Below are 13,648 nucleotides of genomic sequence, written 5' to 3' on the forward strand. Positions count from 1 at the left end.
TGTCATCAGACGCTACCGGTGTGGTGCTCTGCTCTATTCAATGCTGACATCAGTCCCATGCATGCGTGTGTTCCCTCTGTGTGCTGCCCCGGCTCTGAGCAGATAGCTGACACAGCACACCCGAGAGAACCCCCAGTGACCACAGATTCTGATAAGGTATGAAGGCACCCCGCCAGGTTTATTGTCGAAGAGAAACACAGTTTCTAGCTCCCCAGATTAGATATCTACGGTTCTGCTAGTACATATGTGCTCCCTGGCAATGGACCGGCTCAGTCAGTGGAGGGGCTTTCCACTGCCCCCTAGGCCAGACAAAGATGTCCATTCAGGGATGCATTCTTATACACAGATACAAACAGGTTACGCAACATTGAATGTACTGAGGTACAGCCCCTCTATGCATTAGGGTGTTGCTTTTCTCATGGTACAGGAAAAATAAGTATCCATCAAACTATCTATTCATCGTATTGTCCTTTCATATTGTCTATTCATCATATTGTCTGTCTATCCACTGTATGGTTCTTTTACATTGTCTCTCCAATCCATCATATTGCCCTTTTATACTGTCTTTAGGCTGGGTCTGCCTGTTCCTTGTTATCTGTGTGGGATGTGTTTGTATCAGGCTGTTCTGGTGCTGTTCTGGCATACGTTCATTTTACTAGTGCTTTCATGTGTATACGTGCTTTTAGCAGCCTTCCTCTTGCCAACTTCTTTGAGCAGGGCCTGCCTCTGGCTCACAGCCTAACTTTGCTTTATGTTAGCAATGTCTTGACCATTACTTCAGTTCAGGCCTCAGGCTTCATACCAGGCCTCTGATACCAAGGGTTTATGTCTCAGGGCTTCATCTAACTACACTAGGGAAAACAGTTGTCTAGAGCTGGTGCCTAGCTGGGTTTTGTGTGACTTTTTCATTTTGTTGCTGTGCTTTTCTCTTCTCTTTTACAAAAAAGATAGTTTGAAACTAAGTAACTACATTATTCTCCCATTTTGTTAACCAAAACAAAAGCTTACTACCAATGAAAGGAACATGTGTATCTACAAAACAAGAATGTGCAAAAGCACCCATCTTGAAGTCACCACCATCTGTGGAAGAAATCAGAATTGTTTAGGGATTTGTCGCTAGACCCTATACTACTAACAGCTGATAGGGATTCCACTCTCATGTAGGCTCAGATGGAAAGTGTCATGCTTTTGCACCAGATATGGACTGGGTACAGAACTTGCTTATACACACCAGATGTGTTCATCATAAGATCCTTTAATGCTCAACTAGCTGAGGTTTGTTTAAATAAGATATGTTACACATAGTGCCACCAGTGACTGAACAGTATAATACCACTTGGCATTTCTTTACAGAAGGAACTTGTGCCTTTGGAGCAGGAAAATTTGAGGATTTTCCCACTGTTGCTATGGAGTTCCAGGTCACCATGGAGTTCCAGGTAGCCATGCTGTGTAGAACAATGACAACTTTGAAGTTGTTTCTATTGTCCATTTAGTTATGTTCTTAATGGCGCACAGTGAAATATTACAGTGTATTTGTGTACTCAAACTGAGACAGCAAGACATGATCTTGCACCATGTAACTCAGTATACATTTAACAAAATAACACTTTTAAACAATTCATTTTATATAGGATCGGTGAGGGGACAGTTTTTTATGGAGTCAAGTTTTTAGTCTTCTGTTACTATATATATATATATATATATATATATATATATATATATATATATGTGTGTGTGTGAACATATCCCTTTAAAACCATAAGCCTTTTGTTTTAAAATGTAATTAATTTTAAGCATTCGAAATCTAGACATACAAAATTAAAAATTAATATTCAATATTGGAAATTGACATGTGAATACAAAAATGACATTTATTCCAGGCAGTGCTACCTTGAGCATTTGCTTTCCCTACCCTGCAGATTGTACCCAGAAATGAACACCCACATATACATTATTATTTCACAAAATGTAAAAAAGAGCCATATTTCTAGCTGCCCACATGTACTGTGCCCCTTGCTCCCACAGTTTGTCAATCAACAGAAAGACTGGAACAAATGCATTTCTTTAAATCATAAAAATTGACAAAGCTAATAACAAGATAACCACTGTACCAGGTGAATGTATATCCACCTTCAGAACTGATCAGGTGATTAAAGTGAAGGAAGGAAGGAAGGAAGACCTTTAAAATAAAATTTTAAAAAACAAACTGCTTTACCATATCATCAGTGTGCTCCTCTTTCATCTTGTTTTCAGACAAACTTCTTATTCAATAGGAACCATGTATTGTATTTTAAAGATGATCCTTGTTTCTATATAATGCCTGGTTGATCCGTGTGCCTACATCTGCAATTGCACTATATATGTCTGTGTACTTCCTGATTGATCCACTCATCCATCCACATCTACAACTGCTCTCAAATACACAGTTGTTGCAATACATGTATGTTGGCTTTGCACTCACCCGCTTACCCAGACTCACTTATTATTTTGAACAGGTGAGTAACACGGCACTACTTTTACCCCATCAACATCAAACAGTAGTAATATCTGTGTTGGTAAATTTTCTGGACAATTTGCATGTCTGATTTATTTCATCTATATCTGGGTCTGCTTCCCATATTGTAGCAGTTGTATTCAAGAATAATATAGGGCCAAAATCCAATTTTCTATTCTTATGTCTTGCTGTGATAAAACCCATATTTTAGTGATGATTTTGCCAGAGTAATGGCTTAGTAAGGGCTGCAGTAATTGCCTCAATTTCATTATACCTATTTGGAAAGAACTGAAGTAGAGAGAAAGAGAAGTGGAATCTACCACACAGGATTGTCCATACTAGTAGTGATACAATTTTCCTCAGACTTGTAGGATTAAGAAAATCATCATAAAAATGAACCATAGATTTATTTTCTTATGCATTAGCAGCAAGTAAAATACTGTTTTCCTTGCATGTAGAAAAGCTCTGTTAATATGAACATTGGCTTATTTCTTGAGTCTGCATAATTTTCATTAAATTACAATTAAAGTATACATTAGCAGCAGGGGCATGGGTGCGTCCCAGGGTGCCCTTGGGTCCTTTAAGACTTGGAGCTATAGTTGTAAGTCATATACCTGTACTTACTCATGTAGAGTCATCAAAGGGGAGAAGAACAGTGCACAGGGTTGCTCACCCTGGTGTCCCCCACTGTGTGCTCCAGGGGGTAAAAACTGCCATTTCCCCTTTCTCTCTTGATTTTCTCAAGCAGGCCCTGCAGAATGGTGGTCTCCACCTGCTTGTATCTCCTGGTCCTCCAGAGCTTAATGTTAAGCCCCTACCCTATAAGCCATCCCTGCTGCCTCAGGCACACACCATCTGAACCAGCTTAATGACATTCAGCTGGTCTGCCTACAAACTGCTCCTCAGGAACAGCTGTACATGCCTGTGCTCCATACTGCCCATTTTCTTGCCCTCATATCCCACACTCATACCAAGTGGGGGGACCAGTTGCAAATTCCTAAGACAAAGCTCCCCTGTGGGCCAGCCTGCCTTTGACCTTGGTTTCACAGCCTGACGGGTATGGATTGATAACTCCTTCATGGAGCAGTGAACACCGGTGTGCTTTTAGTACAGTTCACTGCATCCTCCGACACCTGCCCTTTTTGTGTGAGAAGAAGACCGCAGTACACCAGCTTTGCAGTTCTTTTTCTGCCTCCTCTACAGTCTTTTATTAATGTTTTTGCTGCACTTTACCCCTCACCTTTTTATTTATGCACATCCTGTTCCAGCCCCACATAGTACAGAGATCTCCTCCTGCACATGAGTAGGAACAGGTATATAACTAGCCAAAACTGCCATTTCTCAGTCTAGAAAGATATACTTGGAGGTGGCGGGGGGGGAGAGCAGGGGAAGGAGGCAAGTTTTATGTGATTTTGAGGCCTATTCCTTGCCATTTTTAGAGCACACATCCAGGCAGAGTTCTTCTAGACAGTGCCTGATGACACTCAATGTTTTTTCTGAGCAATGGGTACTGTCTGGGATTCTCTGCTCAATGTCCCTTTCCAGATCCATTATTTTAAAACTTTGACCTCATTCCCATTCCTGTTTGTTTTTTGCTGTTTCAAGACATCCAGTTGACCTCCATATTTTTTTAAATCCTCTCCTCGGTTGGGGGGAGATCTTAGTTGTTTTCATGGGCAGAACCCCTGAGGAGAATCAACTACACCCAGTGCAAGTTTTACAGTCCTTGGGTCCTTTTAAACTTGGAGCTGTAGTTGCAGGTCACACCTCTGTTCCTATTTACATGGGGTCGGGGGGCATCCTTGGAGCAGAAGGAAACAGAGCAACACGCCCTAAAGGGAGGAGATAGCCCCTGAGGTGCTGTCTCCATCCTGGTTAGTCCTTATCCTGTCATTCCTGCCAGTGGATTTCATCGCTCCCACTGCTATCGTGACTTAGGAGACAGCCAGAAGCACAAAGATTGCACCAAAGTAAGGTGGTAATGGAGCTGGAAAGGTAATTGGCCACTGACCATGAGAATCCACCCCTATGCAAAGAGCTGCTGGAGAGACAAGACGAGCTCTGGGTCTTTGACGACACTGGACCCAGGGTGTACTTGTTTGCTCATATGTTCAGGACCTTCAGAAGACAGACTCTGCTCCCACTTCTGTGCCCTGGAGAAGAGGACAAGTGCCAAAAAAAAAACCCTTAAAACACAGCACTTGCCTCTTGGCACAAGATGTCACCGCTTTATAGATCCAGAGATGATCGGAACAAGGGTGAGGGGTTTTTTCACCAACCTTTTATCTTTGACTCTGACTGATGTCAATGCTCACAGAGTCCTGTGTACATGAAAATAGTTAGAGCCGTAAGGCAGCTATGGTGTTTTTATAAGATAACTACACTGCAGTTGATGTATCTGTATTATGAAGTATATCTAAATTCTCTCACACACTGTTCCTAACAAATGGTTGTTACTAACAGAGTCCTGAGTGGGATTTTCCACCACCTACAAACCAATGAATAACCCTTTTATGATGTGATTGATTTGTCTCCTCTTAGTACAATGCTAAATTTTCACTGCCCTGTATAGATTGTTTACAACATATTCCCATGTAATGAGTAGTTGTTGTCTTGCTCATTTGATATCAACATTATTGTCTCCACAACATGCCAGAAATCCATAGACTGGGAAATAAAAGATACAAGAGTGGTCCAAAAATTCTTTCAAGTGACAGCTCTCCCACTAAGCATCCAGCCAACCACAAAACATCCTTTTATGTCTCAGCACCTCTATATGCTGTAAACCACCATTTCTCAAATGTGGCCACGTGGCCGCATGTGACCACCAGGAGTTCCCCTGCAGCCATGGCAGCCTCCTGGGTAGTGGTGGTGGGGTAATCATCAGCCACTTCCCACCTTCCCTGTTGCTCCTGGATGCGCCGCACCACTTCTCTGGAGAGACAGGTGGGACACACAACACTGAAGGACCAAGGTGAGTTTTCTACTAGGGGTGGAGGGACTTTGGGACGTGGGGTTCAGCCCTGAGGTGGTTGAGCAGCAGGGACTTAGGGAGCCTGGCTGTGGACAGGGCTCCAGCCCTGAGGCTTTGGGTGCCAACACAGAGCTCTGGCCAAGGGATTTCCAGCGCTGACCTCAACCTCTGGCCATGCAGCCTCAGCCTTTGGCCACTGGGCTTCAGGCTCCAGCCCCTGATCATGTGATGGTGGCAGTGGGGGGTCTCCAATCCCTGGCTGTGGCCATGCAGTGCACCAATACCTGGCCATGCACTTGGACCCCTAGCCCCGGCCGAGCAGCAGCAGGTGCAAATCCCCAACCCCAGTGGCACACTGACTCACCACACTGGCTGCTGGCCCTGGGTGCCAACTCTGGGCTCTGGCAGGCACCAACTCTGGGCTCTGGTGGGTGACAACTCTGGCTAGGTGCAGATCTTTGGTGCCAGCTGCGGGCTCCAGTCCAGGGGGTACTGGCCCTGTGTGCCGACCCTTAGCCCTGGTCGCGGGACAGCAGGCTCTGGTGGGTCTGGCCCTAGACATCAACCTCTGGCCCTGGTTGTGCAACAGCAGGCGCAGACGCCAAGCGCCGGCCGCAGCTGCTGACCCCCAGCCACATGGCAGCGGGCACCAATCCTCAGCCCTATCCATGCAGCAGTGGGCACCGACCTTGGGCACTGATCCCTGGCCACCAGCCCCGGGTGCAAATCTCCAGTGCTGGCTGCGTGCTCTAGCAGGTGCAGACTCTGGGCACCAACCTTTGGCTCCAGTCGTGTGACAGCAAGCGCAGACCCCAAGCGCTGGCACCGGGTGCTGACCCCCAGCTGCATGACAGTGGGCACTGACCTTGGAATCCTGCAGGTGCTGGCCCAGGGAGCTGACCATCAGCCCCAACCACGTGGCGGTGACACCCCCCATCCATCATCCCTGGTGTCTCACCCCCCACCCCTCCATCCAGGTCTAATTTGCCATGACTTGCTGTGAAAAGTAATATTTAAAAAGATACAAATACCACTCTCCAGGCTCCCCACCCACCGCCCCATCACTCATGGGCCCTGCTGCTTCCCCCACATTGTCCCAAGCTCCCTTCCATGGTCTCACACCCCAGGCCTGCCCCACTCCTTGCCTCTTGTCCATGGCACTCCCTCCACCACAGCACTGTGGGCGGTTGTCCATATCACCCACCCATAAGGCCCTGTTCGGTCCTGGTTCAATCCACATCGTCCTGCTCCCTCAAATATAGAAGTCAAAATACTCCTATGCACCAGAGCACCCCAACAATCGCTGAGATGTAAAGTTTTAAAGTAAACGCCATAAATCACAATGCAGACTTGTTCTCTTCTAAATCTTACTAAAGTACAGGCAGAGCTGTATTACGTAGATATGGATTCCTTTCAAATCACAAAACATATACACACTATGTTTACATCTCCCACTACTGTAGCTCTGTAAGCAGCTATTGGTCAACCTCATTGGTAGGCTGAGATTGTTTGTGGCAGAAGGCAAAAGAATTAAAGACACGAATGGATATCAGAAAGTATTTCAAAAAAACAGTGCCAGATAGTGCCCCTGTATGTGATACAGAGATGGTCCCACAGGAGCCACGTCCGACTAAGAAAAGCAGAACATGGAAGGAAGAAAAATGAACATTTCAAGACCAGTGGGAAATGCAGTTTCTTGTGTTTCTGAAGCCATCTGATTCCATTTCCGAGCAAGTTGCAGTGTGTGCTGTTTGTAAGAGAGAAATTCATCAAATCAGAATGTATGCAATACCATGTCACTATAGCACTCATGCTGGGGTACTTGAAGAGAATTACCACAATGAGTTTCAGAGGTGCAAGCTGTTACATGATGCAAAAACCTAGTTTGAAAGACAACAGCAGCGGCTCAAAGATTTTTTTTTTAATAAAGCGAATCAGATTTGAGTGGCTACTTTTAAAGTTGCACTATTTTGGGGGCAAGCAAGGAAACTATTCAGCGATGGAGAACTCCTGAGGAAAATTGTTCTGGCTGTAGAACCAGAAGGTAAGCTTTTCAGAGAGCTACCACTGAGCAATGACACATTACAGAGGACCACAAGAGATCTGGAAATTTTTTTACAGAATGAAATAACTGGAAAAGTCACAGCAAGCCCTTTCTACAGTCTGTGCTTGGATGAGAACCTTGATGTCACGAGGAATCCCAAGGGAATCATATGTGTTCACTTTTTGGACTGTGATTGCCATTGTTTTTCTGGAGGTGTTTTATGTCAGGTGAGCCTCAGAGATAGGCCTATTGGCAAATACATTTTTGAATGTGTTCAGGCGAGAATGCAGGAGTGCCCTGTTAGCTTTGACAGTCTCTGTGGTTTGACAGCTGATGGGGCAGCAGCTATGCACAAGTAGGAGTGCTGAACTGCTTCCAAGGTGCACTCAGAAACTTTTCTTGTTTCACTGTTTTGCCCACCAGCAAAGCTTCAATGAAAAGTATGGATGAGGTTGAATCCATAGTGAAAAAATGCATCAATGCTGTCAACATCAGGAGTGTCAATAAAGGGAGATTTGCAATTCTGTGTGAAATGGGCTATGAGACACACAAGGTGCTGCTGCATTAAAGCCCAGTCTGCTGGCTTAGTTTTAATGACAGTCTACAGAGGCTGTTTGAGCTCTGAGAAGAGCTCATTGAGGTTTTGAGTAAAGTTTCACCGGAACTGTCCCAAAAGCTACAAAATCCAGAAGTACATGGTTGCCTGTTCTTTTTGAAAGAGTTTTTACCACAGCTTGCTTCCTTGAACCTGGAGCTTCAGAAACCTTAGCTAACAATATTTGATAGCGTTGAAATAATTAATACATTTAGAATGACAATCACTGACATCATCCATCACCTACAGGAGGAATGGGACTTTTCAGTTTTTTACCAGTTTCTCAGCTGTCAGGATGAGAATGAGCAGCAAAAAGTTGGCTTAGCTGTAACTGAATACCTGAGTATCCTCTCGGAGGATCTTGAAAATCGTTTCAGTGAGGGAAATTTTTTCCATCAGTACATCTTTGCGACTGATCCATTCAACAATTCTGGTTAGGCTTTTTTGGCTGCAAACTACCACCTTGCAAGGCAGATTAGCTTCCTTTGACTCTTTGGATTTAAGGAATCTCAAGTTCCTCATGCTGAAAATGTGCAATGATTCAAGAATGAAAACATACTTCAGTCAACCCAGTGTTACAATACAGGAGTTCTGGAGTAACGGGTACCTGTCTGAGGACACTTAGAAACCCCTAGCTAAAGTTGCTTTGCTTTTCTTGTCCCTGTTTTCTACTACTGTGCTGTGTGAGAGGGCATTCAGTGTACTTCATTTTATGAAAAACAAGTACCAAAACCACTTCACTGATGCTGGCCTCGAAGATTCTCTTCTAATTTCATAGGAGAGTTGATATCCTGCCAACTTTCCTTTCAAAGAGCTGCTGCATTTTTGCAAGTAATCTGATCCATACAATGGATGTGTATAACCCAGACCTTTTATTATCACACTGTATTTCTAACATACAATATAATAGGATTGTGTTTATTATTATCATCATTATTACTAAACTGGATTGATTTTTGTCTGCTTCTGAAATAAAATATGTGGAACTATTTTCAGATATGTTTTTTTTCATTATTATTTGGACTTCTATTATGTCAAAGCACTTTTAAATTTACTTCAATATTGTTGTACAGACAACCACTTTTACCAAAAAAGCCAAAGAAAGAATAAAAATGAAGACAAGAACATGCAAAGCACTTTATGTTTCTAATCTGTTAGGTCCAGTAAAGCATAGAGATACCTGTGTACTATTTTTATTATTGAGTCTGCAAAAAAAAAACCAACAACCAAACTTTACATAAATAAATTACAATGATTTGGATGTATATATGTATATATTACTTTATTAACTTTAAGAAAAATAAATAATTTTAGAAAAAAGTGTCAATGCGGCCACCAGCAAAACATTTGTTGTGAGAACCCCTGCTGTAGACAGAAGATCTGCTAGGGACAAAGTATCACTGATAGAGCTGAATGTGATTTATATTCATAGATTTTTGTATTGCGTCTTTGTGGAGCTATGTCAATCACTCATGATCACTGCAAATTACACTTCTAAGAGGAGTTGAGCATGCTAATAAAATTTCAAAGGAGAAATGGTGATGTGGCTTATATATGGCAATAGGTGAATCCATTCTTACCTTCAAGAAGAAATCATTACTTTTCCCACTGAAGTCTAACCACTACTGTTTCTAGATACAATGCAGAAAATGACTGTGATTGAAATCTGAAAATGAGCAGATTCAACAATGAGTAATTACGAATATTAAACAATTCAAAACTTCAAATAATCATAGCAAAATAAATTGAATTCGCTATTTTGGAATTTTAATTTACATATGTATGCAGCAGAATGATGAAGGCTTTGCTCAAGAGCTTCTGAATACTTTCTATATATTGTACTCTGTTTACTACTCATTTTAGTTATCCCATTTACAATCTTGTTAAAAATAGAAAAATGTGCTTTGTCTTGCTTGACTGAATTACATGGTTCAGTGTTAACCACACACACATTTGTGTAAAGCTGTTTGTCTATATATGCACAGAACACACAACTCCTGCAATCTTCATTTGGGGGAACAAAGCACTAGGAAAAAAATATTCTAAAACAATAAGTGGCCTACATACATAGTTAATTTCATCTAATCTTACACTTCACTACAAGCTAAGTTAGATGGGTTTTCCTCTTCAGCTACAGGAATGGTGCTGAACCAGCTCACATTCTTTTAGCCAAGATCCTCCTATGACCTGCCCTGGTAACAGCTGATGGCACACTTCACCTAACCTGCCTTCTCCTGAGTGAAAGCCTGTCTCTCTTAAGTATTACAGGTCATGCTGCTCCAGAGGGAATCCATTACCAGATTGCTCAATTGCCATATGCTCATCATCTCACTGGGTGGAAAACCTACACTCACAATGTGGTGGGCAGCCCCAGTAGGAGAGAGGAGCACCCATTGGGGAACACAGTGGTGGGCTTCTCCCACTCCATGGGTCTCTGCCTCCCATTGGCCAGCCAGATGGAGAGTGGTAGGACCTGCTAGGCCCCTTTCTCCTCTCCTTATTAATTTAAGCCTTTGCTTGGATCTTTTGGACCCTCTTACCCCCCCTTTAGCTGCACAAGATTGTTTCAGTACCAAGCTCCGCCTAAGAGCTACCACTCTAGCTCTGGGCAGTGAGAAAGAACATTCACAGATAAACATGATTTGTGGGGAAGAGTCGAGATAGCTTTGATAAAGGGAAATCATGCCTCACCAATCTATTAGAACTCTCTGAGGGAGTCTACAAGTCCATGGATAAGGGTGGTCCAGGTGATATAGTATACTTGGATTTTCAGAAAGCCTTTGACAAGGTCCCTCACCAAAGGCTGTTAAGGAAACTGAGAAGCCATGTGATAAGAGAGAACTGGCTGAAAAATAGGAAACAAAGGGTAGGAATAAATGGACACCTTTCACAGTGGGGAGAGATGAACGTGGGGACCCCAGGGATCTGAACTGAGACATGTGCTATTCAACGTATTAATTAATGGTCTAGAAAAAGGAGGTGAACAGTGAAATGGCAAAGTCTGCAGATGATACAAAATTATTCAAGATTATTAAATCCAAAACAGACTGCAAGGAGTAACAGAGGGATCTCACAAAACTGGGCAACAAAATGGCAGATTCAACTCAACGTTGATAAGTGCAAAGTAATGCACTGGAAAAAATAATCCCAACTATACATATACCAGGGGTAGGCACTTATGGCACGTGTGCCGAAGGCGGCACACAAACTGATTTTCAGTGGCACTCATACTGCCCGGGTCCTGGCCACCGGTCCAGGAGGCTCTGCATTTTAATTTAAGCTTCTTAAACATTTTAAAAACCTTATTTATTTTACATACAACAATAGTTTAGTTATATATTATAGCCTTATAGAAAGAGACCTTCTAAAAATGTTAAAATGTATCACTGGCACACAAAACCTTAAATTAGAGTGAATAAATGAAGACTCAGCACACCACTTCTGAAAGGCTGCCGACCCCTGACATATACAATGGTGGGTTCTAAATTAACTGTTGTCACCCAAGAAGGAGATCTTGGAGTCACTGTGGATAGTTCTCTGGAAACTTCTTCTCAATGAGCAGCAGCGTTCAAAAAGACTAACAGAATGTTAGGATCTGTTAGGAAAGGAATAGAAAATCTGACAGAAAATATCATAATGCCACTATATGAACCTATAAAAAGGTTCATAGAAGGACAACAATGAGGATCAAAGGTATGGAGTGGCTTCCATATGAGGAAAGACTAAAAATATTGAGGTTGTTCATCTTAGAAAAGAGATGACCCTAAAGGGGGGATATGATAGAGGTCGATAAAATCATAAATGATATAGAGAAAGTGAATAGAAAAGTGTTATTTACTCTTTCACACAATACAAAAACCAGGGATTACTCAGTGAAATTAATAGGCAGCAGGTTTAATACAAACAAAAGGAAATACTTTTTCACACAATGTATACCTAACCTGTGGAATTAATTTCCAGGAGATGGTGTGAAGACCAAGCGTATAACTGAATTCAAGAAAGAACTGGATAAGTTTATGAAGGATATATCCATCAATGGCAATTAGCCAAGATGGTCAAGGATGCAACCCCATGCTCAGTGTGACCCTAAACCTCTGACTATCAGAAGCCAGGAGTGGAAGACGGGATGTATCACTTTATAATTGCATTGTTCTGTACACTCCCTCTGAAATTCCGGTATGGCCCACTGTCAGAGACAGGATACAGGGTAAGATGGACCATGGTCTGACGCAGTATGGCAGCCCTTACATTCTTATCTAAAGCAGCTGGACCAGAGCTTAGTTTCAAAATACTTTGTATTAAATGTAAATATTTGTATACTAATAACTCTATGATACATCTCACAGTTACTAGTAGGTAACTAGTAGGTATTACGACCTTAATTCAGGATTTAAATGCAATGGTCCTGGGTTTTGTTCTGTATAATGCTTCCTGAAAAGAAATCTGGCCCATGCTCCAGCAAAATGGACAGCCGAAGTGCAGGAAGCATGATGTGACAGTAGCTACACATAATTTCTCCTGATATCATTTACACTTGCACACAGGATGCCTAAGTAGAGTAATCAAGGGACATCAGCTCTATCTCTTGCCTGGACCACTGCAGCCTCTTCCTGGTGGGGACCCTTGGCTCTTTCACCTTGCTGCCCCTTCAATCCACTCCAAGTGCTGCTGCTAAATACAATGTACATTGAGCTCAGCTTCTGTTTCTCCACTTTCAGTCTGTATAACTCTGCTTCGTACATGTCCAGTTCAGTTACTTCCTACTCTCCGCTTAAACTCGCTTTGTGCTTTTCAAACTCTCTCCCTAACTGCCACCTTTGTATCCTTCTCCAACTTCTGTTCTATGCCTTCTTTCAAGCTGCCCTTTATATTTATCAGTCCTTCCCTCCTCCTATATTGAACATCTTCCCTATGCAAATTCCTCCTTAATACTTTTTCATCTGTAGCACCCTTGTAATATGTTCATCATTCCTGTACATTTCCAATAATTTCATTAGCTCAATTGTAAAGTATATCTATATTGAGCTAGGGACCAATCCAATGTGGTCTCCAGTGCCTTTTATACCATCAACTCCCATTGTAACATTGCCATCAACTGGTGTCTGTTCCATTAGACGGTCAGAATAAAAAAGTTCTCTACCTCTATGAGATGCTGTCATTGTCTGGCTCTTTCCTGTACTGTGAGTGATCTTATTCAAGCCCTTGACACATTTAGTATGTTAGGTGTTTAAATGATTTTTATTAAAATATTTAAAAGAAAAAGCCATACATACTCTAGAAAAGATGCCTGACTAACAGCCCTTAAGTCTGAAGCCATCCACAGAACTAGCACAAGATTCCCCAAAAGTGCAGCTAATGAGCATCAACCAGCTTTAGGGACAGAATAATTTAAGCATCCTGCATATGAGATTATCTGCCTAGGTTAGCAACCAGTTTAAATTGGGATGGTAGATTTGTGCTTTTCACATGGCCAAACAGCGAACACGTTATACGGACTTCTGATAACTATCAAAGACATACAGATGCAATTTTAGCTCAGTC

The 13,648-nt window shown here is 42.4% G+C and overlaps 1 pseudogene; it reads left to right on the plus strand.

Annotated features, from left to right (window-relative positions):
* The first annotated feature begins 1,292 nt into the window (after positions 1-1,292).
* On the plus strand, positions 1,293-8,942 carry LOC123371783 (annotated as a pseudogene).
* The last annotated feature ends 4,706 nt before the right edge of the window (positions 8,943-13,648 follow it).

Source organism: Mauremys mutica, chromosome 5 (assembly GCF_020497125.1).
Source record: "Mauremys mutica isolate MM-2020 ecotype Southern chromosome 5, ASM2049712v1, whole genome shotgun sequence".
Lineage (NCBI taxonomy): Eukaryota > Metazoa > Chordata > Testudines > Geoemydidae > Mauremys > Mauremys mutica.